Source organism: Hyposmocoma kahamanoa, unplaced genomic scaffold (genome assembly GCF_003589595.1).
Source record: "Hyposmocoma kahamanoa isolate Upper Pololo Valley unplaced genomic scaffold, ASM358959v1 64, whole genome shotgun sequence".
In the NCBI taxonomy this organism is placed as follows: domain Eukaryota; kingdom Metazoa; phylum Arthropoda; class Insecta; order Lepidoptera; family Cosmopterigidae; genus Hyposmocoma; species Hyposmocoma kahamanoa.
Window position 1 is genome coordinate 15,154,739 of NW_020653852.1, and position 26,305 is coordinate 15,181,043.

The 26,305-nt window shown below is 34.6% G+C and overlaps 1 protein-coding gene and 1 non-coding gene across 2 annotated transcripts in view; both read left to right on the top strand.

The window, feature by feature from the left end:
• The first annotated feature begins 1,493 nt into the window (after window positions 1-1,493).
• Trnal-aag lies at window positions 1,494-1,575 on the top strand. The gene has a single exon. It is a non-coding gene; the product is annotated as a tRNA-Leu (tRNA).
• Window positions 1,576-4,711: 3,136 nt separating this feature from the next.
• Window positions 4,712-26,305, top strand: part of LOC113230894 — a 133,905-nt gene continuing 112,311 nt past the window's right edge. The window contains exon 1 of the mRNA XM_026465002.1: window positions 4,712-4,956. The gene's annotated coding sequence lies outside the window, so the exon portion shown is untranslated. The remainder of the gene's footprint in view (window positions 4,957-26,305) is intronic.

A 26,305-nucleotide genomic window follows, 5' to 3' on the forward strand; every position in this document is an offset into this window, starting at 1 on the left:
TTTGCCTCTACCACGAGATTACTGTGACAATGTGACAGTGCATGGTCGTGAGTTCAAGTCCCACTGGGTCGAAGAAATGTTTCTGTGTTCATTTTTTATATTAATAATCATAACAAAACTAGTGGAGTTATTTCACAAAAAAACCTCAACAATACATTTGATCAAAAAGCGACATTTGCGTCAGATGAGGCACCTGTAAAGGTGGCGGCTGCGGTGAGAAGGTTTTTTCAAAATTATCTCACTATATATGTCAGTAGCAGCGACGAATGTAGAAAACCAGTACAAAGATCTGTACCAAAACCACATAGGAGAATTTTAACAGCTCGGTAACTTGACCTGTGCCTCAGTTGATAAGAGCAATGCTACGGTGCAGCATGGTCGTGGGTACAAGTCCCACCGGGTCAAATAAATTATTTTATGAGTTCGATCTTTGAATTAATAATCATAACAAAACAAATTTGGCCTTTAATCCGTGAGCGTAAAGTTCAGTTTGGTATGACTTCATTATTTCATCATTAGTGAATGACATTTTTAGAAAGTTTTTAAGCCAATTTCAACCATAAATGCGTAAGAAGGTTCTCAGAATCAAAAGGTCGGCTAGAGGATCAATTACCTTAGGCCATCAGCTATGCTTCCAATACTTACTAGCATGTTGCAGATAAAGACGTCACAACAACTGACCCATTTCAACTTGATAATGGGGTAATAAAGTCGATATAAATATACACACAACTACGTTCTGTAGAATCGAAAGATTATATCGCACTTGACAACTAACATAGTATTATCTCAAAAATTCCATTATTTTATATTTTATGTCCAAATTGCGTTATATTAATAATTTATCTCCAAAATTTTGCTGTATTTGTATGTCATTCGTATACGACTTAATCAAAATGACAGTCTCAGTCAATCCAATAAACCGGAGCCATACCCTTTTTATTTATTATTTATTATATCTTGTTTGCCACCCTTAGAGGTGGAATATTTTCTTCAAATTTGACTTCGACTACTATTGAGGTACAACACCCTTTCTTACAAAAAAGAATCATCAAAATTGGTTCACAAATGGTAGTAATCGAGTGGAGGTAATCGAGTAACATACACAAAAAAAATAGTCCAATTGAGAACCTCCTTTTTTGAAGTTGTTTAAAAACGTATACAAAGTGCGTATAGAGTATTATGATCTTTATTCTATAGTAAGTAACGAACAATTTTATAATAAAACAATGTTAACAATTCGTGAATATAAATAACTGTCGCGCATGCGCAAATGCGCGGCCAATTGGTGTTCATTGTATAGAGAACGAAAATATATTTTCGCAACGCATTTTCTTCTGAAATTGTTCTCATTATCTTTGTTACATTCTATATCTATATGTTAAAAAGCCACTGTACGTATTTAAGCGTATATATAATTCTACCCACAGAATATGTAGCTCTGTGCGACAAGGGAAACAGTAGGTACGCATATTTCAGCTATACAGGCAGATGGTAGCGTGGCCGAGCGGTCTAAGGCGCTGGTTTAAGGCACCAGTCTCTTCGGAGGCGTGGGTTCGAATCCCACCGCTGCCAAGTTTTTTTTTTAATAAATTGTAGACTTATAGATTTTAAGACTGTCGTGGTTATTCTCTAATTGACTCAAAACTCAGTCAGCCCGTGACCATTGGAGCGTGGAACTGTTCCGAATATCGGTAAAATAAAAAACTCATGCCATGGTAAGAAACCTGCAATTAGTTATTATCATTTATTGTCCATTATTTGAAGGAGTAAATTATTTAAAAAATAAAGCATGGGGGAAAATAATAGGGATAACAGTTTAAAATTGGTTCTTTATAGGAGAATTCAATTATAAAATTGTTTCAATATCAAATTATGCAAATAGACAAAATATATTTATATTTATTAATACCTAAACTTTTAAGAAGTATTACCCATAGAGTGCATAATACCTCCCTTTCAAATACCTGAACTATTCTATTGTATTTTGTTCTATATTTTTGACATGTAACTAATAGCAATTACATTACTGTAGTAATGCATTTAAAAAAATAATAATAAAAAAAATTGATAAAAATCTCTTTATCTAATTATTTCTAATCCTTTCGGGATTTCAGAAGGAGGTATTATTCACTATAATGTGTATTACTTTAAAAAAAAAAAAAAGTGTGGATAAACATAATAATAACAATAATAATAATAACGTACACACTCAACATAGCCCCGCACTAGGGAAACCCGTGTCTCGGGTGCCATGGACACACACAGAGACAGCCACAAATTACACCCAAACTCATAAATAAATGAAATAAATTTCCGTTTTGTAAAAATCCAAAAAAAATTTCCATTTTGTACGTAATCAATTTTCATTTCATCAATCCCGGTGGATTCAATCGCGGGTTTTTTTTTTAACATAAGTGCATTCAGTGAATCCGACCTCTAGGTTATGTAGAACAAATTGCAGGAATATCAATGGACAATCACCTCTATCGAATATCAGTTTATTGTCTGTGCAAGAGTACATCGATGTATGAAGTTATAAAATATAATGGGTACCTAATAAAAAGGTCTAAGATTACTTTTTTTTAATAATTGTCTTAACATACGTAAATAAAATTTAACGAATAAAAATACAGTGGACAGGATGGTTATTATGTTTTGAATTATCTACTTTAAACTGCCGGTGGCCAAAATTATTCACAATACCTAATAATTATTGAGGTTATAATTGAATAAATCCTTGTGTACAGTGAGTCGGTTAAAACAAATTATTCAAATGGCGCACATCAATCACAATAAAATCGATTCTGGCCCCGAGCAAACCATCTCTATTGAATTTCTTATTAACAAAATTGGAGGCTAAACAATAATTTAAAATTCAATACAAACTAATTCTACAAAATTAAATTCAAATATGAAATTATAAAGATATAACAGGTGCTATAATGACATTATATAGAAATATTTGGCAGAAGTGATGAAACAACATGATGGGGATTTAGTAGCACTAGAGCTATTTGTGAAAAAATTCGTTTAATGAAGTACTGCCACCTTACCTATTTCTGCTGCCAAGCAGTAATGGCAGCATTATTACGTGTCGGTTTTGAAGGTGCTAGTGAAATTACAGGCACAAGGTACTTGTTAACTTAAGTCTCAGGACGACGAGCGTAGTCGCAGTGCCCCTCATATCTTTGCGATTTAAAGCTCTGAGTGGCACTGCATTGGAGAGACGTGTCGTTTAGCTTCAAGCTCTCGTGCGCTCGTGCGATCGGTCATATTGATCGTCCCGGCACTTGGTATTTTCATTTATTTATTAAGCATCAGGAAAACAGAATGTACGTTAGAATTTAGCCAAATGCAAGACTAATACGCAATTTACCTTTCACCTAATCTAATAAATAAACAAATTAAAGTAACAGTTCACTAACTGGATAATTTCTTATTACATGTTAAGGCGAATACACTTTTATCGTGTGATATTTTTGTTCAGTGTCCACGGCACTGTTTGATATAATCGTACACTAACACTACACTAGTTGGATGGATACATACTTTGAATAAGTTATGGTGCTACAAAGTATCTCGGATCAATATAATAATAGGAATAATAAAATACTATTCCATTGGGGTTATTTCCTGCGTAAAATCACCGGTATACCATTTAAGGGAATCATTAGGTTAGGTAGGATGTGCGAAATTTACGCTTATTGCTGCACTGTTCATTTAACAACATTTTAATGCATCTTGAAGCTGTTCACGAGTCTCAGTTCATAGTAACAGGTAGTGTACATAAACATTTCATGATATTCAAAATTTTATTACCATATTGATTGTTATGAATATTATGATGGTTTACTATCATAATATTCAGTTATTTTTGTGAAATTACATTACTATCGAGTTCTTAGGTTTTCGCGATTGTTACACGTAGGAAATGAAACTATTTTTCCGGATTTAAATCGCGAATATGTGTTTTTTCAAACAAACCAACGTTTCGGGCCCTTTGCAGGTCCCATGGTCACGGTTAACTGAGGTGGTAAAGTCAGTCAGTGGTAATATTAGACATAACTGGTTGGGTGGTGGCTGGGTGGTCAAAAAAAGTTTTTTTGTACTTTAGTATTAGAATTTTGTAAATATTACTACATTCTTATTATAATTATTTTTCTAAGTGCTAAACGTAACGGTCAGTTACTTAACCATATAGGGTTCACGTTAATAGCATGCAAACTATTAAAAACTTTACTTCTTGGGCTGCCAACATCGTTATGGAAAATTGTCATTATCGACCTTTCCGTACATTTAAAACGTTTTAAGATAAATATTGAAATTAGTTTCTCCTTACTAGGACTCATAATTGTTTATTGTGTGTACCCCAAACTACAATATTCTACAATAATAATTGTTTCTTCAAAATTTATAAATAAATATCATAAATCAACAAATACTAAAGATAATAGCCGTTCTACTTTCTTTTACGCCGGAGACTTAAGTACCTACCCCAAAATAATTAAAAAAACAGCATGCGTCGCATTTTAATAAAATCAGTAATTAACAGCTTCGCAAGTTCGTTTCAATGGAGCAGGTATCTCCCGTGCAATACATGTGTGCCGTGCGAGTGGCACCTGCAAGCTTGCCATTTATCCGGCGCACGCGGCCGCTACCGCAAGCGTCCCGGGACGCATGCGACAAAAAAAACAGCGGAATAAATACGAGACGCAATCGTGCACAACATTATTTTGCAAAGTTCATTGACATTTTTTTTTTGCAATCTAAGTTAGTGATTTAAAAACATTTGTTTACGGCGCTGTTTGACATTGCAAATTGAAATGCTGCCTTTAAAATTAAATAAAGTGCTAACGTGGACTCTGTGTGACAGTAATTTATAAACGAATTTTCTTTACGATGGTTTGTTCTACCGCCTGACACTTTGTTATGTTTTCTTCGAAACCTTTATAGGTAAGCGATTTTCTATCTTCTGTTATTCAAAAATAAGGAAACAATGAACGGATATAATGTAGTAGTTACGTAAAATAACAACCTCTCATATAAACATAATGACACTTAAGATCATAAAAAGATAATAATAATAAAAAAGTGAAACATTAATAGGTGAAAGTGATAGCAATTACAATTTGACAAAAGCTCGTTTAAACAATCTAAGTTAACTTACGAAAGCGACTGATAAGCGTCTAAGTGGTGTGAACATTAGATTAACGCAATGAAATATTTTTTTTATTGTTACTATTTCAACAGTAGCAAACATTAACATAATTATAAAACTCGCATAGTTTATATGTACTATTAATTAGTTTTATTTAATTTCTCAATGTAATTTCTTGCTATTGTCTTAGGCTATTTTAATCGGAAAATTTGTTAATATAATTTTTTTCTTCCTAATCCTGTACCATAATCTGGAAATTTCATAAACCATATCACAATGGCGTTATTTTTAGTTCTATACCAAAATTCTATTGTCTATGGTAATCGCTACTGAACTGAAAATTTCTATATATTTTTATGAGTATTAGAGTATTAAAGTTCTGTAGACGGGACTATAATGCGTTTCAAAAAAAGTACATCGTATTCTTGCTAATTAAAAGAATCTCCTTAAACGCTTCACTGAGTTCCTAAACATTATTATGTTATATTTATATTTGTGAGATTATCAAACTTCAAATTATTTTATTAAATAATATGTCAAAATTTTACATTTGTTAAATGGGAAGCGTAACCATTTATCAAAAAATAATTATTTAAAAACAATACAAAATATCAAATAAGACGTTACTCGAATGCTCTATTGCCTCTCTTTCTATTCTATCTCATTGGTTTTTTGTTTTGTAGCGTTTGTTTAGTTTTCAGTTTGAGTTTGATGTCGTAGATTGTTAAGAAATAATCTTTAAATACTGTTTGTGTTTCATTATTTTAATTTATGTATGCAATCATTACACAGATACATTTACTTAGTTTGGGCGTCGCAATTACACATTAGGTTCTAATGAGATTCTTAAAATGTATATACATAGTTTTAACTAAATTTTAACCTAAATCATACAATCTTCCTATCGTATAATTTAAGTCCCTTTCTTAATGCTTATTTTCATATTATTTTAATGTTTTACTTGGATTGTATTAGATTAACTTATGTTGAAATAAATTTGCCTTTATCTTACCTTTGTATAATTAAAGGATTGTTTAAAAATAAATTGGTATAAAATTGTGATATTTAGGTCTTAAAATCTCGTAAGTATTATTTAGGTCTCACGGCCTCGACATTAAGAACCCTCATTATGCAACGACTGCATGAAATACTATTAATTTTAACTTTTGCAATTACATATATGTAGTACAAAGATCGAACAAATTCAAGAAATTTCTTCTCGGTCTCGCTAGATTCGAATCAGCGACATTTTCGCCTAACTTCGCTTCACTTAAAATCGATCTCCCAGCAGAGCTTCGGGACGGGTCAGCAGAACTTCGAATGTCTCTTATGTGTTCGCTGAAGGTCTTTATTTTCGGTTTTAACGGCTTCTGTGCCGTATTGAATATAGAGTCCAGCCAGAACGAAGCAATTTTTCTTTGAGTTTATAACAAACATGGAGGTCAAAAACACACTCACATTTCTTAAAAAAAAAGAAAAACTTACTAGTGGAGTACTTACACAAAAAAAAACAAATGATTCAGATTCATATTCATTTATTTCTCAGTTATAACATTACAGTATAAATTGCCCTACATATCAAACTATAAGAAATTATATTGAGATCGTCAAACAAAAATGAAAATTATAAGAAAAATACACAACAATTACAAAATTAACAATTCATTAACCATAATATTGTTGTCATTAAATTACATGTCAATATAGTTCAGAGTATAATGGTTCACTTCAATATTGGACATATCAGGCTACCATCTCAGTCAGCCCTGACCCTGAGGGACTTGTAACCTTGAAACGCTAGTTTGTTTCAAAAATATACAACTATATGCAATTTAAATCCGAAAAAAAAACTTGATAAATAATAATTAATTTAAAAAGTTTTGTCACGATAATACAACATAAGAAAAAAATTAAATTACATTTACGATAATCTTATACAGTATGTAAACGGCTTAAAATTAAGTTAACAGCGCGTTATGGATTTTGGGCCCCTACAAACTATATTTGGAAAGAGGAGGTTTCACTCTATACAAAATTTAGAAATGTAGAAATATTGCGTGGTCTTATCTTTACATTAGTCCATATTTGGAAGCTTAAAAGTCTTTAGCAGTTGTAGTCAGTTTCAGTTTGTGTGTAAAAATTTCAGTATTTTTCTAAAAAAGTATTTTTCTTGTAATTCATGGCGATGTTTTTTTCGTTGGTTACGTTCGAAGTGAAATTTAGTGGTCGCAAATCCAATGAGCGTAAGTTACAATATTCCACGGAAAAAGTAATTTAGCTGGATAAATTTTTTTTGTCCTGTAATTGCTACGTAGCAATTTCTTCCATGCAAACTTAGAATACTATTTTATATTATTTAGCACAAAATTATTAGAAAATAATTCAATAAAGTATACAAGGGAAAGTTGATTTTAAAAACAGTAGTATAATTATTAGATATTAAAAGGTGTAACGTATAATATTTTTTACAAGCTAAGTATAGACTTAGCTTGTAAAAAATGTCATAAAATGCTACTTTTCTATAAATAAATACAATTTCGAAATGACAAATTTAAAAAAATACATCAACGGATGATATTTAGTGAGTAAAATGACGGTATTTTTCTTTCTAAAATAGCTATATCACTAACATGCAGCTCTCTGTTCCAATTAACTTAACATTTGATTTGAGTATTTTAATTACGATAAGATAGTGTAGAATAATTTAGTATAAATAAGTTTACAAATTAAATCAAAACCAGTCAACAGCTCAATAAATTCTAGCTTTATCTTATTATGGTAAAGTGGGGAATGACATTGGAACGTTTTAGTGACTCAAAATCAGTAAAAATTTTCAAGGTCAGGTTATTACCAGTGGTCGGAAATTTGCATGCTTTTATATCCAAAGTTCACTGTTTCCCGTGATTCGCTATGTAAGTATAGAAGCGGCTTAAAAAATACTTTTTTATTTTTTCTTTTTTTGAATCCCGGAATGTCAGAATGGTGTGACTTGTTACAATTTTCATATTTTAAATACATTTTCGAATAACCTATGTTACCCTCTAAACCAATCACAACATAACATAAACATGTCGAGCGAAAATGCGACTTAATACGTGAGTAATCCGTGTGTTTAGTGATTATGTCTGAGTGTCACGTTAGTTTCCCAATTTTTTTTTTAATTCTTATGTTTTTACATTTTCAACTTTTAAATTTGACAATAAATAATTTACCTATACATATAATTACAAATAACAATTTAAACGTTTATTTTCCTTCAATGATATACTTTACTGAATATTTTCGACAATCCTGGTGTCGCGGTATTTTTACGATACAAAAGCGCATTTCATATTTAGCGAGCTCTAAATTGTAGGTAAATAAGCATCCGGATTTTTCCGATCACTGGTATAAATATTATTATTATGTATATAATATTGTTATTACTATATATAAAATATATATAATAAATAAAAGTGTCTTCCTGTTAACTGCCTTTTTTTACGGGAGGGAAATCTTTATAGATACCCCTGAGACTTATGTGGGGACTCTCCCTCCAGACTGGAGGGCCTACCCCACTAAAACCCCCCCGGGTTTACCTACCGCCGGTTGAGTCGGCGCTGTGGGGTCGGTGCACATTCACCACGACGCCGCCTGGCCGCCATAGCTTGCGCCAGGGCTCTCACGCCAACGGAGGGACAGATCAGTTGTACTCCGACCCGTCCCCCAAACGAGAGAGGCCGTGCAATGCAGGCTCCGAAGTCCCTGTCAAGAGCCTGCTGGCATCACTAAGGGATCAGGCGAGCAGCGAACTGCCTTCGCCTTCTCCCCGTACGTTTGCGCCGAAGCGGGTGCGCGTATGCCGCATCCTCGCCCACCCGCTCCGCAGCCTCCTTTTGCGACATAACCTCTTCGCAAAAGTAGGCCACCGCCTCCGAGGACTCCTCGCTACCGAGCATGGCGGCAACCATGCCCGGCAGCGAGTGGTCCTGTATCCTGTTAAGAACCTCCGTTGCCCACTGGTTAACATGTGACACGCAGAGGTCCCGGGTTCGATTCCCGGGCCAGGAGAAATATTTGTACGGCCTCACATTTATTTCTTTCGTGAGTTTGGGCGTCATTTATTATTGTCTATATGTGTGTCCTTAGCACCAGTGACACAGAGTCTCCATAGTGCGGAGCGGGTGCGGTATTAAAAATAAGTTATGTAATTTTTTTTTAATGATACCAAGTGACGGGACGAACAAGTCGTGCGCCTGATGGTAAGCTATACGCTGTACATAACATTGCAGTGCCACTCAGCTTTTTAAATCGCAAAGATCTGAGGCGCACTGCCACTGCTCCCATCACCCTGAGACATAACTTGACAAGTCCCATGTACCTGTACCCTTCAAAATCGGAACACAGTAATGCTGACATTACTGCTTGGCGGCAGAAACATTCAATGTGGCAGTACTTCCCTGAATGTTTTTTCCAAATTTTGTTTATTATACAGCATATTTTGATGTAGCATGTCAAGTAAAAAATCAAAACTAATAATATAAATACGAAATTATTTATACGAAAGTAACTCTGTTACATTTTCCCGCCTAAATCGCTGGACCAATATTGATGAATTTTGGTATTGAGATAGAAAGAACCTATGAGAAGAACATACGCTTCTTTTTGTTACAGAAATAAATCTTAAAGGGGGGATTTCAATGTCAAATCTTATTTCTTCAGACCACAAAGAGTTCGTATGTAGTACGTACTTAAAAGAAACAACAAATAAAATCTATTTTAGTAATAACATAAAACACACACATTATTTAAAATTGTAACAATAACAGACACACAAATAATTAATTGATAAAAGAAACACGTTCGGCGTGAGGATTTTTCAGACCCGATACCCAATGCCTTTGTAAAGCAATGTCCGGTCTCTCGGCTAGTGTCCTCAGTATGCTATAAGAGCTCGCCAGACATATTTTATTACGCATTAGCGCATAAAAACAGTCCATATGTGCGTTCGCAAACATACCAGATGCCCTGCAGTATCTGGACAGCCCCAAGAGAACATGTCGTACACAACGCGCAGCTCGTTGAAAACCTCATACGTGGGTATACCTAGCACAGAGGCAAGGCAATAAGGGATGACAATTTGTATGGAGAACCAATAAAACTATGAAAATGAGTATGGTACAGTAGCTAATCTAAGTAGTCATTCTACGCAGACGAAGACGTGGGCACCACAATAGTAGTAGCAGTAGAGCTCTTTTTGAAAGAGTTCATCCAGGGTAGTACTGCCACCTTACCTATTTCTGCTGCCAAACAGTAATGTCAGCATGACTGTGTTCCAGTTTTGAAGGGTAAGAGTGCTGGTGAAATAACAGGCCCATGGGCTTGTCAACTTATATCTCAGGGTGGCGGGCGCAGCGACAGTGCCCCTCAGATCTTTGCAATTTAAAGCTCTGAGTGGCACTGTAACTGTTATGAACAGGCGTGTAGCCTACCACCAGGCGCACGACTTATTCGTCCCGTCACTTGATGTGATAAAAAACCAGCTAGTAAATAAATAAATTATGTACAGTGCAAGGTCAAGACCGTGTCAAGCTTAACATTTCAAATATAACTTCAACTCTATGCCACTTACGATTAGAAATTGTCGTTGACGTGTTCATGATACTGTATTTATAAAAGTAATTCATAAAGTTCAATTATAACCAAGAGACATAATCGCTGAGAAAACGTAACCCTTTGTAACCTTTACATCCGCAATGAAGGTTGCTCTATATTTCTCTGCGGAAAAACTTTAAAATACATATCGAGTTTTTAGTTTTACACGATTGTTACACATAGGTACTGTTGGGTAATTTTCTGAAAATTTTAAAATAGTGGCAAATTTTTCCGGAAAAGTCCCAGAAAAATTGGAGAAATATGTATAATTCGAAGATATTAAAATTTTTGGCAACACATTAGCCTTTTTTAAATAATACCAAGTACGGAACGAACAAATCATGCGACTGGTGGTAAGCGACACGCTTATCCATAACAGTTGCAGTGCCACTCAAAGCCTTAAATCGCAAAGATCTTAGGGGCACTGCCGCTGCGCCCGTCACCCTGAGACATCTACGCGGTCGCTAGCGATAACTCTCAAAGTAAATTCGTTGTAGAGGCACTGGACAATGTACGATTTTTTTACAGTTTTTAATTCAAAAGTACTTAAACGCAGAAAAAACACAAGTTAATACGCGAATGGGGAATATATATCGACTTTTTTGCTTACGTATGACGTCACCCCCCCCGTTCCCCTTTTTTATGATACTAATATGTTTGCATAGCAGATTAAAAATCAGACTTTATTTATTGATATAAAAATAGAAATCGCTATTATTACACAGACATATTGATTGATTGATCGTTTTTATTACACCAATGTTCTTTCTACATATTTTTATTATTATTATTTTAATAATATGAAGTGACGGGACGAACAAGTCGTGCACCTTATAATAAGCTACACGCCAGTCCATAACAGTTGTAGTACTACTCAGAGCTTTAAATCGCAAAGATCGGAGGGGCACTGCCTCTGAACCCGTCACTGTGAGACATAAATTGACAAGTTTCATGTACCTGTAATTTCACCAGCACCCTTACCCTTCAAAACTGGAACACAGTAATGCTGACATTACTGCTTAATTATTCATATTACTATCTTTATTTTAATAATTATTATCTATAAAAATATGGAGTCGCTGTGTTTGAATATACATTATTTTATAAAGATATCTCGACACAGTCTTTATAAGTTCATAAGTAGAGAATGGTTCCGATAATATTGTTCCGGCCGTGTTCCCACAGTCGTTGGTGTAAAAAGGAGAGCTCTTGACAATAGGTGCAGATAATTGGCTATATACTTAGTATTATACACATATTGCTATCTGTTACTAGCGTTTTACTGTAGTTTGTTAATCTTTGACACACAAGACCAGTGTCCACCAATAAGAATAAATAATATTGAGTATAGTTTTCCAAAGTGGTCCCTACCGCCTCCCAGGCAGTGGGTGCAAATGAGTCCTAAGGGCTCGATAGGGTTCTCGAAAGCTATTATGGGCCGTTGATACTGTCCAAGGGGTGCTACCGCATTTGATAAAAAAGTTGATATAAAAAATACGTGTTTTCAATAATCTTTTGTGGTGGTGATCGTTGATATTTTTTTATCTTGCCCAAGTAGGCAATGAGCCAAAAAGGTATTTCACCAGCACCCTTACACTTCCAAACAGGAACGCAATACTGCTCACATTACAGCTTGGCGGCAGAAATAGGTAGCGTGGTAGCACTTACTTGGACGAACCCTTTCACAAGGAGTTCTACTGATACTAACGTTTTCGTTTAGAGGCTCTACTTTATTTTTAAAAGTAAGTAATATTGCATTCAAAGTGTTTCAAAAAGTTGCTTGTCTCATGTAGAAATCGACTAAAAAATATATGAAAAAAACCATTTTGTATTTTTGTAGAGCCGATCGAAAGGGTCATTTACAAGGATTAATTATTTTTAAGTGACACAGTATATTAAATTTTTATTGAATCGATATTAAATCATTTTTTGTGAAATTACTTCACTAGTTTGTTATAATTATTAATACAAAGATCGAACACTCAGAAAAAAATCCTTCAATCCGGCCGGATACGAACCGACGTCTTCTAGCTTACCGTGTCAGACGCCATTTAAGGAATTTTTTCTGAGGGTCTTTGTATTAATAATTATAACATAGTATAAGTAAAATAATGTCTCTATGAACCAAAATATCCTATCTACAATATTTAAAACACTATAATTCCGTGTCGCATCGCCGTGGGACAACCTGTATAAACATATTTTACGACCTCCGTGGTCAAGTGGTTTGCACACTGGTTTTCATGGGGTTTCTGAGATCCCGGGTTCAATCCCCGGCCGGGTCAATGTAGAAACTAACTTTTCTATATTGTTTCGGGTCTGGGTGTTTGTGGTACCGTCCTTGCATCCGATTTCCATAACACAAGTGCTTTAGTTACTTACTTTCGGATCAAAACAACGTATGTGATGTCTAAGGCATATTATTTATTTATATTTACATGTTAGTTATTGGATAGCTTTACCTGGTTAGATGTACAAACGATTTACAACGAGTATCAATCGTAGAACATCTCTCAACAATCTAATGTACAGAATAACCTTTCATTATTGAAATATTCGATGCCTCTGTACTTGATATAAGTACTCTATTTGATAAGTTGGAGGCGTTGCCTTTAGAGACCATTGCCTCCTATAACGGTAATAAGAAGGTGTTGCAATCCCCACCTTTATCTTGGTCATCGACTACCGTTTTGCCAACTGTACTTTGGTGTTTACTCGAAAAGGTTGAATTGAACAGACACTACTCAAATAATAAGATTTAAATCATTGTAATAAATAGAAATTTATAATGATACATTATTTGTCTTTAAAATAATTTAAAGAAAAAATGTTTCTGCTTTCGACAATTTATTTTAACAAGATTTCTTTTTATCTGTTTACATAGCAATATTATATATAATAATTCTTTATTACACAAAGAAAATACTCTTTAAACACGAGTTACAAAGGATATACGAAGGTGAGTCTATCTCTAGAAGAGATTTCTTCCAGCCAAACCTAGCCGTGGTGTAGAAAGAAAGGCTGCGGAATTGATTATTGTACAATAAGTTTAAAAGTGAATATTATATACACACCTGCATAAATTTTACATGCATAAACAGAATATACATTAAATAAACTAAAAAAAAACATTTACTCGTTTATATGTATTATAAGAAACATATGACAATTATTAATACAAAGATCGAATACTTAGAAAAAATTCCTTCGATCCGGCCGGATTCGAACCGACGTCTTCTAGCATACCATGCCAGACGCTATACCAACTAAACTTAGTTATCTTTGTATTAATAATTATAACAAACTAGTGGAGTAATTTCTCAAAAAATAATTGAATATCAATTCAATAAAAATTTAAAACATATAACAACTTTCCGAATTATTGTAATAAGCATAATAATTTTGCACAAGGTTATGTAAGAATTACCATAATATAATTATGCGTAAAGTGATATGTTGCATTATACGTATTAGAAGTGTAAACGAGGTATTTCTGTATGAACTCATGATATTTGTTACTACATCTTTGGTAACCAATGCATAAAATTTTATTGCACGAAAACGTGTTTTTAATTATTACGCATATTATAAATTGAGGATGTAATGAAACGGAAAAAATTAACACAAAATAAAAACAAAGTAAACTAACATCTAACTAAATATGCAATACTAAAGAATGTGCTATATGAAACTACGATTCTCACTCTTACTAACTATAACTTTAATATAAATTAAGTCAGTTTTTGATGTTTCCTGTAATTACCGAAATTGTGCGCACGCGCCGGCGCCCATTATGATGAATTCGGTAAACTCCGTAATATTGCCAAGTAACGGAAAACCGTAGCTTCGTGTAACGGAGTGCAATTATACAAATCCGTAAACTGTTCTATTGCAGAGTGATTGACGTGAATTGAAATTTAAAATGTAGTTACTTTTCGGTAGTAAGCACCTAATAGGCCGCTCTTCTCTCTTATACAGGGTGTAACAAAAAGTATATTATAGGAAACTAATAGTTACAAAAAATTTTTAGTAGCATTAGAGCTCCTTGTCAAAGAGTTCGTCCAGGGAAGTACAAATCTCATTGACATTGAAAGTTGAAAGTAATTTTTTTTTAATTACGTTAAACATAAAGCTTGTAAAAATTGTATTACTAATTCCTTTTTGTATCTTTGTGTTGTGGTGTTGCAATGCTTTTCTATTATATTATAATTGGTTGATAATGACAATAATGTTTACCTATATAAAAGTGCTTAGTCAGTCGGATCTTCGGAACCAAAAACTTTTTCCTCGAATTTTTTTTATGATATCATGTGACGGGACGAATTAGTCGTGCATCTACTGGCAAACGACATGCTCATCCTTAACAGTTGCAGTACCACTCAGAGTTTTAAATTGCAAAGATTTGTGGAGCACTGCCACAAGTCTCATGTGCCTGTAATTTCACCAGGACCCTTACCCTTCAAAACCGGAACGCAGTTATGCTCACATTACTGCTTGGCGGCAGGATAGGTAAGGTGTCAGTACTTCCCTAGACAAACTCTTTCACAAGGAGCTTTACGGCTTCTAATTTTTTTTCTGCTGGTCTGTTCCCGAATTGATTTGCACTCGACTGTTCCAAGGCGTATGCAATTAAATAATTTTTAGGCAAGCATTCTCCATTCTCAACTTCTTCACTTGCTATCATGTGAGATTGTTAAATGTTTGTCTATTAGTCATAAAAAAAAATCCAAGACACTTTTGTAATGTTTTTGAGATCCATCATCTATCATCATTTCTAAATCCCATCACATATAAGACGATTGTGTAACAGTATTTAGACAGCATTGTATCACATAAGTACTCATTAGTCAGGTATTATTGGCTTAGTAACATTCTTTCTCATAGAAAACGTTAATAGTAAAGACTGGGAAGTGATTACAAATATTACATTGACTATAATAATGTGACTAGACAAAACGGTAACAATTAATAGAAAGAAACAAGTACATATCACAAGAATGTTATATAGTAGCCTTTCTAGCATACGAGTACTCTTTTTAATAAATAGAAAATCAGTAGGTTTTTCACAATATGTGTCATAAAAACAATTACTAGTTTCCGCACTTATTCCGCACAATTAGAACATTTATAGTTAATATTTAAGATTTTAAGACAAAGTCAATACAATCGACTCAGGTTGAATTTGAATTCTAGTTTTGTTATTTGCTACAAAATTAAACAATGAATAGGATTCCATTCCGCCTACATGAGCCCAGAGGTCCGTTTCTAGTGCGTTAGGGTAATTGTCAAAGAAGAAAAATTTGTAAACAAAATGACGGATGTCGATGAAAAAAATAAGTTGACGCTCAATGCTCAACTAGAGACTGCAGAGGTCGGTGCGTTGCACGCTTAGTCGTTTTGAGTATTTTTTATAGCTGTATTTTAAATATACCTAATCGATATGAACAAAACGCGTATTAGTTTGACGACCTCGGTGGTCGAGTGGCTAGCATACCGATTTTCATGGTGTCGCCATCTCTGAGGTCCCAGGTTCGATTCCCGGCCAGATCAGTGTAGAAAAATTAACCTTAAAAGCTACTTACTTTGGGACCAGAGAAACGTTCTCGCATGTAATGTTGTTTAATATTTAATATTTAGTAATAGAGTAGACATTGAAAATGCGACATTGTTATATTCTGCATTACTGCGTTCCAGTTTTGAACAGTGACTATGAAATACAGGTACATGGGATTTGTCAACTTATATCTCAGGGTGACGGGCACAGTGGCAGTGCCCATGAAATATTTATGATTTAAAGATCTGAGTAGCACTGCAACTGTTATGGACAGGCGTGTCGCTTATCACCAACCGCACGATTTGTTCGTCCCGTGACTTGGCATCATAAAAGAAAAGTTCGAAATCGAGAGAATGACGCAGCGTACGAGATTACTCTTCAGACTTTTTACATCACCTCGATCAGAAAATTGCATTGATACGAAGACGAACAGTTGAAAGACTGTAGAGTCTACAAACTCAACACATCATTGTAAATAAAACACTTCTAGCGTGTCAGGTTCCGGGTGACTTACCATAGTTAATGTAGCACTTATGTTCTCAGATCATTGATTAATACTTGCAGTATGTTATTAATCTAGGGTAGTTGTTTAAAGAAATAACTAACTTCATTGAAGCGAACCAAGAACATTTTTTTGGCTTTTATACAGACCATTTCTCCAGAAGTTTAGTAGCAGTAGAGCTCCTTGTAAAAGAGTTCGTCCAGGGTAGTACTGCCACCTTGTCTATTTCTGCAGCTAAGCAGAAGTGTCAGCATTACTGTGTTCTGGTTTTGAAGGGTTAGTATGCTGGTTAAATTACAGGCACATGGGATTTGTCAACTTATGTTTCAGGGTGACGGGCGCAGTGGCAGTGCCCCAGATCTTTGCGATTTAAAGCTCTGAGTGGCACTGCAACTGTTATGGACAGGCGAGTAGCTTACCATCAGGCTCATGACTTGTTCGTCCCGTCACTTAATATTATAAAAAAAAAATATTTTTTTCTTTTCATTTTAGCTTTTTATATGTTTCTAAATCGAATAGAAGGCCTTAGCATGAACCATATTTTCCTGTCTTTTATTATTGTGATTTTTTTATTATTATACTAAGTGACGGAACGGACGGTGGAAAGCGACAGCCTGTCCACAGCAGTCGTAGTACCGCTCAGAAGGATTTGCGGCATCCCAACCCGGGGTCAGTTTATAGTTACGACAGAATCTGAATGAACCCAATTGCAAGTATCGTGTGATCCCGGGACTGGTAGAGCTTTATATCGCAAAGATCTGAATGCACTACCATTGCACTCGTTACCGTGAGATATAAGTTGACAAATCCCATGTGTCTGTAATTTCAAAGTCAAATAATCATTTATTCCATAGGTAAAATTTTTACTCTTGAAAACGTCATTTTTTAAGCTACCGCTCTAAAACGAGCAGCAAGAACCTCTAGGGATTGCCATTCAAATAAACTTAAATGCTATATATAGAATTCACTTTGAATCATATTTGTGTGGAATCTAGACTCATGTTGTCTTTCCTTACAACTTTATCTAACACGTAGTCTACATTTTTGTAATATGACTTTTCAATTAAAATACTTTTAATGTAAGTTTTAAACTTAGGAAATGGTAAATATGCTCCGGAATCTTAATGTAAAAACGTATACAGTTCCCCGAAAAAGAATCGTTTGCCTTAGTTAAACGAACTCGTTTACGGGCGTACAAAATACTTGAGTAGATGTATTGTGATACCACATTCATGATACCAGTCTCCTTAAACTATTCTTGGAGAGAAATATAATAATAATAATAATAATAACGCACACACTCAACATGGCCCCACACTAGGGAAACCATGTGTCGCGGGTGCCATGGACATACACATAGACAACCACAAATTACACCCAAACTCACGAGAGAAATAAATGTAGGCCATACAAATATTTCTCCCGACCCGGGATACGAACCTGGGACCTCTGCGTGGCAGTCCGGCATGGTAACCGTTCGGCCACCGAGGCAGTAAATCCGAGAACCTAAACGGTAAATAGAACGAATCGCCAGCTTTTGCAACACAAATATGGTTTGTACATCTGCCGCTTTAGCCCACATGAGAATCCCGTAGGACATTATACAATGGATATAACTGAAGTAAATTAGTCTAGCAACTAGCAACAAACCAACAGTAAAAAATATGTTCTTTATCACAAGTACATAATCCAAAGTTGTAGCACTAGTACTGCGTCTCTATTCCGTTGAAATGGCAATCAAAAGAATCCCAATGATAAAAATAGAAAAGAAAAAAGTTTAATTCAACTTCGTTATTTTCAAATTCCCATCTTGCACGTTACTGTTACACAAAAACATTGCAAAATCAACGACAGACGGACGGAGACGGTAACAAATTAACGCGCAATTTGTATGCGACAGCTCGATGCGACAAAATCGTGACATGTCTTGATTTCGTGTGAATCCATCACTTCAACATGGACACCTATTAGTGAGGCGTGATGTGTTTTTACATAGACTTTCGTTGGTTTTTTTGAAGGTTTGATCACTTTCTTTTGATGATGACGCATGTTTATGTCGTAGAAGTCGGTTTCAAAGACCTCATATACCTACAAACCGAATATTGGGAAATCGAGACGTGAAAAGGCATCTTGTAGACAGGCATGCAAAAAATATATACATATTTTTTATACATGAAAAACAGTATCCTAATATGAAATATTTACTAATGTGACTGCCTCAGTGGCCGAACGGTAACCATGCCGGACTGCCACGCAGAGGTCCCAGGTTCGATTCTCGGGCCGGGAGAAATATTTGTAAGGCCTACATTTATTTCTCTCGTGAGTTGGGTGTAATTTGTAGTTGTCTATGTGTGTGTCCATGGCACCCGCGACACATTGTGACCCTAGTGCGTGACTTTGTTGAGTGTGTACGTTATTAATATTATTAAATATTGTAAATAAAAATGTGGGTTGCGCTGATAGCCTTAATTATGCACAATAATGTCGAAATAGTTATTCTCATAAATTATGGCACCCAATCATTTATACCAACTATAAAAGATTCATTGTTTTAGCTCTAGTTTGGCGTTGAAAAACTTCACCGCGTGTTTTAAAATATTAAGCATGAGTGTTGACAAATACATAGATATCTCTAATGTAGATGCATGGCAAAGGCAGTTTGTTTGCTTTTTGTACAACGGCTTAACGCTGCCATCGAACCGCGCACCGCACATAACCCGAACGCCCTTCTTCTGAACCTTAACTGCTCCTTCTAAAACTGCTGAGAAAGGAACAAATTGATCATTATCATCATAACCTTTAACCTGTTTACACGTCTCACCGTTGGGCGCGGTCTCCTCTCAGGCGAGGGTTTACGTTACTCACGTTTTCCGAGCGTCATGAAAATTCGTCGACGTGCAGGTTTAATCATGATGTTTTCCTTTATCGAAAAACTCATGGTAAATTTCAAATAAATGGATTTGATTCTTAATTTTCTTTGAATTCTGGATTCGAACCCACGGCCTCTGTTTGTGAGGCGATAGATCAAACCGACGACGGCTTAAAATAATAATAAGATATAATTCATTAGTTGCAAATTTACACCAAAGATTTATTTACACAACCAATAGCCAAATTTGTTTCGAAAAAGCCCAGTTACTGAGTAATGTAATCAAAGATTCTTCTACTCATTCTTTTTCCGATAATTAGCGGATTACATTTGTAAATAATTAACTTCGAAACTGATTGTAAGTGGCAATTTATTTAGACTCAACTTCCAAGTACGTTTATTATATGTAAATATTTATAAATACCTCTCACACCAATCATGTCGATATCAATAGATAAAAATAATTCCGTAATGCGTGTATCTTGCCAGTCTTTAAACAAGATTACAATATAAAATATTGCAAAGTACTCTAGTCTTTCCCTAGAAACTAACCTATGCAGTATCTACATAACTTATGGTGTTGCAAATTGCTTGTTGCCTAATACGTGATCGCACATTCATTAAATTTGCATTATTCAATGTTTACTTTACTTACATTGAAAATTATTATGAAAAGCTCCTTTTGAGCTTCGAAATGAAATGCAAATCGTTTCAAAACATGTATTTTCTTAAACTATGACCAAGAGTAGAATAGCTCGAACGTGAACACATATTTATATGCAACACACACTTCGAGTCCAGTGATGTCATCAGCTTTTTGAGCCACACCGGTGATTATCCACTTTTCTATCTAATCTGCATGCTTGGTGGACTGGTTGACACGGCAACACCCAGTTGGATTTACTTACATCAACTTATTAAAGCTTCATTAAGTTGCAGAGACAGTATTGTAGTTAACGCCTAGAAATTCGAATTGGTATTTGAATAAAATTCAAGTAATACATTCGTGTTGAGTAAAAAATAATAATATCCTCTGAAATACCGGAAAAATAAAAAAATTATAAGTTTAATTTATTTATTATTATTAAATTAAAGCAAAAATATCTATAACTATTAATACAAAGATCGAACACAAAGAAAAATTCTTTCGAGCCGACACGACTCGGGGATACCGTCCCCTAGGTATAGGTAAGGAAGGAGACGGTATTCCCGTGGTCGCAGTCGCAGAACACCGGGTGTACCGTCTCCTTACCTATTACCTTAGAGAACGGTATTTCCGAGTCCTGTCGACTCGAAGGAATTTTTCTTTGTATTCGATCTTTGTATTAATAGTTACAGCAAACTGCTGGAGTTATTAGTGATATATATATATATATATATATCATATATATATATATATATATATATATATATATATATATATATATATATATATATATATATATATACATATATATATGTATATATACATATATATATATATGTATATATCGCTGTGGTAAAACATCGTACAATTACGAAACTATCTCCTAAATACACTATCGTAGTAAACTATTGCAAGTTACACAAAAAAAAATACAAGAACGACTCGGTGGCTCAAGGGTTTGCACTGTGCGCGCTGGATGAGAATGGTCCCGGGTTCTATTCCTGGTAAGACCAATCTGGGAAATGAGATTTTTTTAAATTGGTTCTGGGTAGCGCCCCGGAGTGAATTCAGTTATTCCAGTACTCAAAGTACAGGGAAGCTCCCTAGTTTGAGACCAGGCTATTGGTGTGGTTGTCTGGCACATTATTGTTATTAAGAATTCCGAAGTTTCAGAGCTGTTATCACTTTGTACGACATCAACGGGAGTATGTGAGGTGACCCTATTCGTTAATGGGGACAAACGTCTTAATAATTTGCAAATGCTTTTTAGCATTGTGCCATTATTGTTATGTAACATGTAAGTTGCGCTCCCTCATTAAACTTCAGATAACAAACTTATTACGCAGCACTAGCCGTCGCCCGCGACGTTGTCCTTTTCGCCTTATGCCATTTATATCCAAGTACTGTATACAGCTACATATTTTTTAATTTAAAGGTTTTCTCATATTGTCACCAAGGATAATATGATAATATTAAAATCAACAATAAAAAATAAACTTGAAAACTTAAGTATGTTTATTATACATTGCACGGTTATAACACTGAGACTTATAAAACGAACTTTGAAAAACTATTCTGAGAAAAATTCGCATTCCAGGCAAGTTTTTCATATATACAAAAAGAACTTGCCTAAGTTTAAGCTAGAAATTACGAAGTAAACATAAATTTTAAAGTAATTTCTTGCTTAAACTTACGCAAAGTTCGTTTTATGAATACTTTTTTGCTTATTTATGCCGCTTTACGCTATTTGTGCCTGGGCAAAGTCAAAGTGCGTTCTGTAATTTTCATACTAAGAGCGTTTAAAACTACGTCCGATTCAACGTCGAAACATCCAAAATGACGGTCCGAAATGTTACAGGCATCATCTTTAGGTGTACAAGCGATATTCGTATTTACTTGGATTCTAATCGGACTTAGTGCCCAAGCGACAGCCGAAGTAGGTGCGAGTTTTCTAGATTTATACAAATCTAGTCTCGAATTTGGAACGAGTACAAATTGGATGCAGTGCGTGCTAGTGCTAGAGACGTGTTAGGTCTCCTATTTCTTAACGTGTTTAACACTTTCAAATATGAAAATGTTACTGTTAGTAAAATATTGTCTATCTAAAAACCCATACCGGCCTTTTCAAGGTCGACTTTTCAAAGTAAATAGGCATTATTTAGGTGTACATGCTCCATCGTCAACTTCATCGTCACTTTCCATCAGGTGAGTTGGAGGCCAAACGCACACTTATTCTATGAGAAAAAAAATCACCTGTACAGACAGAAACACGTATCAATTTTATTCACTTCGAAGTTCAGTAGTAAGATTATAGAGATAAGTTGCCCATGCGCCTGCACATCATGTGCGGTTTGTGAATTTACTCAACTGTGGGAAGCGACTAACGAGACTCGCCCGTACATGTTAACTTATAATTAGAAAGGCCGTTGAACTTATTCGTCTATTAGTAGATCTAGTAGTTTTTTTATACAGCTTAGCTAGACAGATTGTATTTAAAGAAGTACTAAATAAATTTAGTAGCAGTAGAGCTCCTTGCAAAAGTGTTCGTCAAGGGAATTTCTGTGTGTGAATGTCAGCATTACTGTGTTTTGGTTTTGGGTAAGGGTACTGTTGACATTACAGGCACATGGAACTAATTTTTTTTACCAAAAATTTTAATTTTATTGATTATATGGCTGCACACTTAAGTTGTCAACTAACGTCTCAGGGTGACAGGCGCAGTGGCAGTTCCTCTTACATCTTTGCGATTTAAAGCTGTAAGCGGCACTGAAATTGATATGGACAGGCGTGTCCCTCTCCACCAGGCGCACGTAGGTCGTGCGCCTTGGTCTCGTCACTTAACATCAATAAAATATGCGATGGGAAATGAAAGAATGTTTTTTTTCTGGATCTAAATCGACTTTATTTGTTTTTCAAACAAATCGTCGTTTCAATCCCTTTACTGGTCCCATGGTCACGGCTGAGTGAAGAAATGACAATACTGTGTGAGGTGGATGAGACCCCGGATTCGATTACCGATGTGACCAATTTGTCAAATGAACATTTCTAAATTGGTTCTGGTATGTATCTGGTTGGGTATTCACGGTATTTCCCCAGGGTACCTCAACCTGCATGAGGTCATTTTGGTGAAGTTGCCTGTCACGTAAAAAAAAATAAAACAAAATTGAGAGAAATTTACTTTTCATTTTTTTTCTCCATTTTTTTTATAATTAATTACGTTTAATTTGTGATTTCACAAAATGTTTTTAATATTGTTTTTAATTTTGTTCGTGGTATTTTTTAGATAATTGTATCTTACGCTGAATTCCATAAATACCTTAAATCTTAGCTGATTATTCAGCCTAACTGGAATTTTAAAAAACATAAAACGAAAACACTCCGTTAATTATAACGCGTTAATTGCTAGCATCATAAGGTTCATAACTAACAACATTATTGCATACGTTATGTTTAATGTCTATGTATATTTACGTATATTCTCTTCAATATGATTGTACATTAGCATTTGAAATAACTCTGTTACGCCAAATTATTTATCAAGTCAAAAATTTAAAGTGCATTTTTTATGTTTTTTTTTAAAGACAAGTATTCTGTGAAGCGAATGTCACGGACAACAGCAACATTAAAGAAATACTAACATTTAATCAGAAAATTTACATCGACGTGATTAGCGATTAGAAGCATATTAAAATTTATAGATAGAGTATATTTGCCCACTCTTCAAATGATTCGCCTAGAGTAGATAATACCTCCATCTGAAATCCAGGAATCCGTCAATCGGCTGAGAGTCCCAAGGTGTTCTTAACGATTCTGATTAAATAATTTACAGCAGTACGTCGCACGTACGTACGTACGGCAGTACGTCTCTGAACGAACGTTTTAACATGCAGCTCTACTGCTACTAAGAATGATTTGTATTATATTCTTTCTTATTTAATCTGTGGCCGTAGCATGACAGAGTTAATGTGATAAATCTCCCCGTGACAATATTGAATTCAGTTGATAAATCTAAGTTTGCTTATTTGGTAATGAACTATTGTTACACATTTTGAAGAACAAGGACAACGATATAAAATTGCGTATAATAATATCTTTGTCGTTTAATCATCGCCGCGAAAATTTATACGTTGACATGATTACAGAGCAAATGTTTTAAAATCAGCTGTGATCTTGCAGCCATGTTTGGCACTATGTTAATCTTTTGTAGTCATTGGTCGCCGGCACTCGCGATGACAAAAAAATGTGACGTCACGGTGCTCGCCATGTTCGCTATTGTGATAACATTTTAAAATGCTGATTTATCACTCGAATTTGACAGCTAAATCTGAATATATTAGTTTTATCGAGGCGGAATACAGGGGGGCTGGATTCTTTTAAGTTAATATATAACAAAAGTTATAACCGTTTCTTACCTTACAGCTCTATTTATATAAAATAAACTAAGAAGCAACTTTTTGTTCTTGTGCCTAATTTGAATTGAAAGGTCAAGACTCAAATACATTGTATATATCATTCATTCATGTTACTAAGATTAATTCTATTATGTAAATGATGACTAATTGTGAACCTATTAGTATGAAACACGTGTAAACATAATATATAATTGAACAATCACGGTTTTAAAAATTTAATTTATGGTCATTTATATATATTATATACAGAGTTAGGGCGCATTTATTTTTTTGGGAAATATTAATATCCTTTTTAGCTTTAGTCATTTGTTTCTGTAATTACTGTTACTTACCTCCTTAAAATTGACCAATGGGCATAGGCTTATAACTAAAACCCATTTCTATAAGCCGTATTGTAGAATCAAAATATATTACAACAATCGCAAGTAACAAGTAAAACGGATTTTTTTTAAAGCTGTTGTTAAATGATAAAAAGTTTCTTCCTATCCGGTCAAGAACCAGGAACATAATGAACACTACTACTTTATATTACAGTATAAACACATTTATATAGTGATTTAACGATTTACTGTTATTCATAATTCATTCATTTGTGAAAACAGGTTGTGTAGAAGTTGACATGTTCAAAGTAAGTATAGTATAATTGTGTATAGCGAAACACTAGGCATTAAGATAAGGATAAATTGAAGTTAAATTTATTTATTTAACTTGATCTAATACAATTTATTATAGCGCCATCTATGGGTGACGAAATACTTTTATTACTAATACTCTTATAGATTTCTCATAGATTGCGCTACGGCTAGAAAGTCGTTGAAAACCAAATACAAAGATCCGACAAACTAGCACGGAAAAATTCGTCATGACCGCTGGTTTGTTCCGTGGCTTAGTTGGTATAGCGTTTGCCACGTTTTGCTAGAAGACGTCAGTTTGAATGGAATCGAAGGATTTTTTTCTAAGTGTTCGGTCTTTGTATTAATAATTATAAAGAAATGGTGGAGAAATGTCACAAAAATAATTGGATATCAATTCAATACAAATTTAATTAGTCTATTAAAACAAATGTAAAGGGGCCTATTTTAAAATAAATAGTAAAAAAGGACCTTAATTATAATGTATACAGTAATTAAGATTCCTGTAGAGCCAAATAACTTTATCTCTGTCTTTGTGTAGTATTTGTCGGGTGTGATATGAGTTTTACTGTTGAGTATCGTCTTGTATGTGCAATTAAAGCTTACTGGCTATACATGAAATGGAAAGAGAAAACTGTAACCTATCACAAACAACCCTACGTTCCTACCGAACAGCCTATCCCTAACCATACACTACTACATATACTTTGTAAGTCAATGACATATACGTATATAGATAGGTAGAGGAAGCCTGTTACCATGCGACCTAAGATAACAGACGGAAGGTGGGAAGGATAAGAGGTGCAAGGAATGGATTTCCTCACTGCCAGTCTCACAGACTCACAAAACTGATCAGATAATCTGACGGCTAAAGGTGTTTTGGCCGCAGTGAGAG